A 6,000-nucleotide genomic window follows, 5' to 3' on the forward strand; every position below is an offset into this window, starting at 1 on the left:
AGAATAAGCTGAGATTCAACGTACAATATTTGCATAGAGAAAATGAGGAGACTGTCAAGGCCAGATATTTATTAGTTGTGTTTCTTGGTTGCTGGTTGTTTTTGGACTGAAAGACCGCCCAGAAATTTCTCGGGTCCTAAGAATGGCAGAAAGGGCCTCTTGATTATTTGCCTGCCCTCAGAAGCTCAGGGAAGTTGAGTGGTGCTGGTAGTCTGAGAGGGCATTCTTTGTGGCAGCCCCTAAATTGTGGATCAGTGCATAATTGGTGTATTAATGGATTTGTATACTGCTTTCCCCAAAAGTGCCTAAATGGTTTGGCTTCAGTCATCCTTCTCTGTTCTGCAGAATGTCCCATGGCAACATTTGCTTGCAATTCTTTTAGAAATACTCCTTGAACAGAGAAGAAAGAAACAGCCTAGTGATCTGCCACCATCCAGCTCCCAGGGGTGGTCCTCCCCCCTCACCCCACAGTCCCCATAGGGCCTTCTGCACGATCATTTTCCCCTGAGAACAAGCAGCCACAGCTAGGGAATGGATGAATCTGTCAATTTAAGTTACCTCACGTTTTCATTCTTCTCACTTTAAATTCAGTTCTCCACATTCCTGTAGCAGCTTGATATCTCTATCTTCACATCTATATTTATGTATCTCCTCATGAAAATTTCATTGGAGGGTGGATTTCTCCTAATAAACACAATTTTATATGCTGCTTTGGCTGATATTGAACATATTTTGTAAGAGGTTTCCCCAATGCAATGCATTTTATCAGTGGCGTAGCGTGGGGGGTGCAGGGGGGGCCGGCCACACCGGACGCAACATCTGGGGTTAGGGCAAATCCACAGGTTAGGGGGTGCAAATCCACGGGTTACTTGCCTTGCCCCGGGTGCTGACAACCCACGCTACGCCACTGCATTTTATTGCTATTTCCACCAATGTATGCAATTTTTTATATAATATATTTTCACTGACATATCCTTATCTGATTTTAATGCTTATCACTTTCCCCTCAATCGTTTACTTTTAGAGCACATGAGAGATAGGCAACTGTTTTGTTATTGGTGTTCTTTATTTGTACTGCAATTTGCAAAATAAAATTATTTAAAAAAACTAAGTTTATGCACACTTTCCCATGCTATATGCATCATTGCACGCCTTGCTTGGTTGGAGAACTGCATCACGAAATTCAAATTTTCCAATATAATTTTTTATTGAGTTTCCAAATTTTTGTAAATCAGCTTCAAATTCAATAGTTACATTGTTTCTCCCACCCCACCTCCACAGTGCTTTTATTCAAACTCTTTTCTACTGCATTATATAACAAATTATCATCTATTACCAATATCCCTCTGGATAAAATTCTAATTTTCCAAATTATTTACTACTGTAATAATCTTAAGTTCAACACTTGTGACGTTCACCTGAAGATAAGCTATATATACTTTAAATGAAACAAAATAATAGCTATTTGGTGGTCTGGTTTTTGTTAGGAACACCGGAAGCTACCTTTTATATCAAGTAATAATACCTTGGTCTGTTTAGTTCAGGACTCTCTATAGTGTCTGTCAATGGCTATCCAACATGGAACTGCTGACAACTGCATACTGCCCCTAGGCACTGCCCTACAACCATGGGCTTCCCGCTACAGCCTGCTGCCTTTTCCCCACAACAGGGCAAGAAAAGATTATTGTCTTTCTGCAAGCAAAACAGGCAAACACCCGAGTTTTCAGCCAGCCACCACCTATTGTTGGGTTAAGCCATGACTCTTGAGATTAAGAGTCTCATGCTCTTACCATGCTCTTACTAGTTCTGTAACCCTCTTGCACACATCAATTTGGAGGCTCATTGTCAAGAAAATATCATCCATGGCCCAATGCTGTTAAATGAAGCCTGCTCTAACCAAATACCTAGTTTCAAGAGAAGAAATCTTTTAAAGAAATCAAGGCATGTCAGTAGGACAATTGGCCTTAATACTTAATCTCTGTTTAGTACGTTAATAATAACCAAGGAGTAGGATATTTATTAGGGATTAATGTTCCTTTGGGTCATCAAGGAGTCTGAGCTGATCATTAATCTCCCGGAAATGCACTGTGCCTGGGTCATTAGTTAAACAACAAACTGTATATTAAATATAATTAGATTGGGCACTCTACTTCCCTTGCAAATATCACAGGCGGTCTTCGTGTTGTCAGATCTAGGAATCATGGGCAGCTGCCTTATATAATAATAAAATGTTTGACCGATCTAGTTCAGCACACTGGCTGGTGTTAGTGCTCCAGGGCCGCAGACAGTGTCCTGCCCCCCATCCGCTACCAATGCCAAGGATTTAATCTCAGACCTTCAGCACGCATCCTAAGCTAAGGATGCTTTTCTGTCCTGCCCATTTGGCTTGCTATGATCAAATGATCTGAAAATGAAAATATCCTATCCAGGGCAGAGCTCTATGCAGATGTGCTCTTGAAGTAAAATCAAAGGCATCTTTTATTTCCTTAAACTTTTTTTTTTATGTCACCATATTTCTTGAAGGATAGTGCCAGAAAGCCAAGGTTTTGCCAGGTTACATTTGATTAAAACCTATCCATGCACAGCTCTTACTAAGATTTTCTTAATTTTGACCTGCAGATCCTTAACGTGTGTGTGTGTAAGGTCTTCAATGAAATCCGGTTTTCTGTGAGGTTAAACTTGTACTTTTTAAAAAAGGTTTTTCCTAGTAGAACACTGGAATTCATTGGAAATCATTATGCAAAATGTGGCTACCTGGAAATTTTCTGGGAGAGAAAAATTGAATTTCCAGGGGCTGTCAGATTAGTTCAAATACTAGAATTCTCAGATGCTCATGTTTAATCATTTACTTATGATGCAAACTAGAATTTTTGTCGCCTGAATAGAAGGACAAAATGGTGACCCTCCCATTTCATGTACAAAAGCTGACTGTAGTATCAGCAGCAGCCTCCACTGCACTAGGGGGCAGCAGCCTATCATCCGAGGTCCAGGGTGCGCAGCCCTGCCCGTTTATACAAATGTTCCCAGCAGAGGTGGCAGCTAGCAATGGCAATTGGCGGGGCCAATGTTGTTCGTGTGATGTCAGGATATCGGGAGGAGTTAGGGGTGGAGCCAAATGCAGAGGCTATGTGGCTTCAATGGCCAGAGACTCCTCCTCTGCCTCCTCTGGGTGCCACCACTGGTGAGAGGCTGCTTCAACCTTCCTTCCCCTCTGCAGCAGCAGGAGAAGGAGAAGGGGCTGGCAACTGGAGGCATGCCGTGGTCGGCTCTGCGCTTTGCTTCTGCACTTTTTGAACAATGGGAGGGCCTTGCCCCAAAATATTGGGGGGCGCCGCAAAAGGGCTTGTCCCCCAGGAACTGGCATCCCTGGTTCTCAGGTACCATGGGTATACATGAAATCACATATAGTGGGGAACACCATCTATTACCAGACTGGCATAAATGGATGCGATGGGGGCTCTCACTCTTCCTCATCACTGGAGGATGACGTGGAAACAATGACAAGGAGGGTAGACTGGTACCCTGAAGTGAAGGTCAGATTAATCTGCGGCTGCAGCTGGCTTTTCCTGCTCTTTTTGGGATGTTTTTGCCCTTTTCATGCCTTTCTTGTGGTTTAAATTGATTTATTTTATTATTTCCTGGCACTGGCAGTATGCGTGGTTGTGCACGGGTTGAACATGCACCTAAGTGGGGAAACACTTGTGCCTCATTCCGTTTCATTCTAATGACTTTCAGATTGGATTACTATGAGGGGCTGCCCTTGGAAATGACTTGGAAACTTCCATTGGTCCAAATTGCAGCAGCCAGATTAATGGCTGGGGTTCCTGGCTCACTGTGCCTGCACAACATCAACCTCCCTGCTGCTTAGTCCCTTCCACTCTCTCTGCTGGTCAAGGCAGCAGTGGCTTCACTGCCAGAGGTCAGGTAGGTCCTACTTCCTCAACCCACCATCTGCTACTTAGGGGGATTTGCAAGGCAGTGGATGGCTGACCTAGACTTTGCTCTTGTTTCCCTTCCTTCAGACCTCTTCTCCATCATTCATGGATTATACAGAAGTGTCTATGTTGCACCATATACTTTATGATGCCTTTTCCATACCTTGCAGCACTTTTCCAACCCTACCTAATATTTTCATTCAGTTCACTGTTATACATTATTCTCCATCACCATGCTTCAAAAGTTTCCATTCATTTCCTCCATGTCTTTCATGGCTCCCATTTATACAGAATTGTACTCAGAGTCACTGTTTTCACAAAAAGGTCTTTTTTCAGCTGTAAACTATTTCCTCCTGCCTGCAGGCATTTAATCTAATAGAACGCCATTTTTGCCATGCCAATTTCACTTCTAATTTCTGTTGTGGATCTTCCATCTTCTCGTTATTTTACTTCCGAGACTTTTTATTTTAATGAGTCAGTCTTGCAACTATAAACATTGGAAAGGATTTCTCAACAATCTTCCAGCATCCACTGACTTTTGAACAACCATTTACATCAGGTCAAGAGAAGTAGTTGGCGTCCATATATTTTGGGACTTTAACACCCATCATCCCCAACCAGAATGGCCAATGGTGAAGGGATGGTGAATGCTGTAGTCCAACAATATCTGGGTTACAACTGATTTATGCTCTGATTCCTCCAGTCTGGTTTTCCATCATAAGCTGGAAGAAAGATGCAATATCTGAGCCATCATTGCTATTGATCTTTAGGTATTGCTGAGATATGTTTCCTAGGCTATTTTGCTCCAAAGCCTTAATCAGAAAGAGAATACCCAAAGCAAACCAGGTTGCGACTGTGCAGATGTCCTGTTTTTTTAAAGAACCCTTCTTGCTCAAGACAACCACCCTTCCACCCCTGTTTCCTTGCACAATAATTCTGAAGACTACTCAGTGTAGCAATCAATTGGCTATGATTGATAGTTGGTGGTCCTGCAGTTTCTCAGCCTCCATGTCTGTCCTAAATTCCTGCTATTCTTCAGGCACTATTATTCCTTCAATAATGATGTCGTTTCTCTGCAGTGCTTTAATGGAGTGTCATGCTGGTATAGACAGGCTATCAGATAATGAATAGCCCAATGGGGGCACAGGGGAACAGTGAAGCTGAGATATTTTCTGGATTCCATCTTTGAGTTAAAAGACTCACATATGTAATCAATAGATTATACTTTTAAAGTGACAGCAGAGATAATAGTATGCTGCTTCTCTAATACATTGTTGGAACAGATTTTTAAAAGCTATCTTGCATGTGTGTGTAATGGTCCTTAAATTATTTGTTTCCATTGAGGCTATAAAAAGCAAATTTGGGGTGGATGGGTGGGTTAGTAAATTTAATCGAAGAAATGACTGATTAGCTATAAATATGCATATCATCAAAATCTCAACCAGTGCCTTTCTGAGGTATCAACTGAGGAGTTAACTTCCAATAAATAATGGCTGCCATTCCTTGTTAGAAAGAAAAGTCATCATGAGTATTATATTTTTCATGCTGTATCACAGTACAATGGTATCTTGGGTTACAAACACCTTGAGTTACAAACACTTCAGGTTACAGGTTGCACTGTAGTGCAAAAGAGAAAAAGTTGCTTCCAAAAATAAATGTGCCCCCCTGAATTCATAGCCCCTTTGTCTTCACTGCCTGACAACTCCACCTTGATTTCAGATGTCAAATAATTGGAAGGGATCTGAAAAGTCATCTCCGTAGTCCAATCTGCTGCAACATCCCTGAAAGGTGGTCATGCAGCCATTCCTTAAAAATCTCTAATGAGTCCACCATCTTCCAGGGCAGCCTACTCCTGGAAGGGCACCCTACAGCCCAACAGGTCATGTGCTCAGGACATTCTTCTTAAAGATTTAGTCAGGAAGATCGAAATGATTATTGCTTGGAGGAGACTAGCTTATATCTCAAAACCCAAGGTGGATGAGTGGGCTGTTTCTTTGTTTCAGCTGAGGCATGGAAGGGAATCTTAGGCTCCTCTATATGGCTCACAGGACTCTCCCCAGGCAAC

Source organism: Podarcis muralis, chromosome 1, assembly GCF_964188315.1.
Source record: "Podarcis muralis chromosome 1, rPodMur119.hap1.1, whole genome shotgun sequence".
Taxonomy (NCBI): Eukaryota; Metazoa; Chordata; class Lepidosauria; order Squamata; family Lacertidae; genus Podarcis; species Podarcis muralis.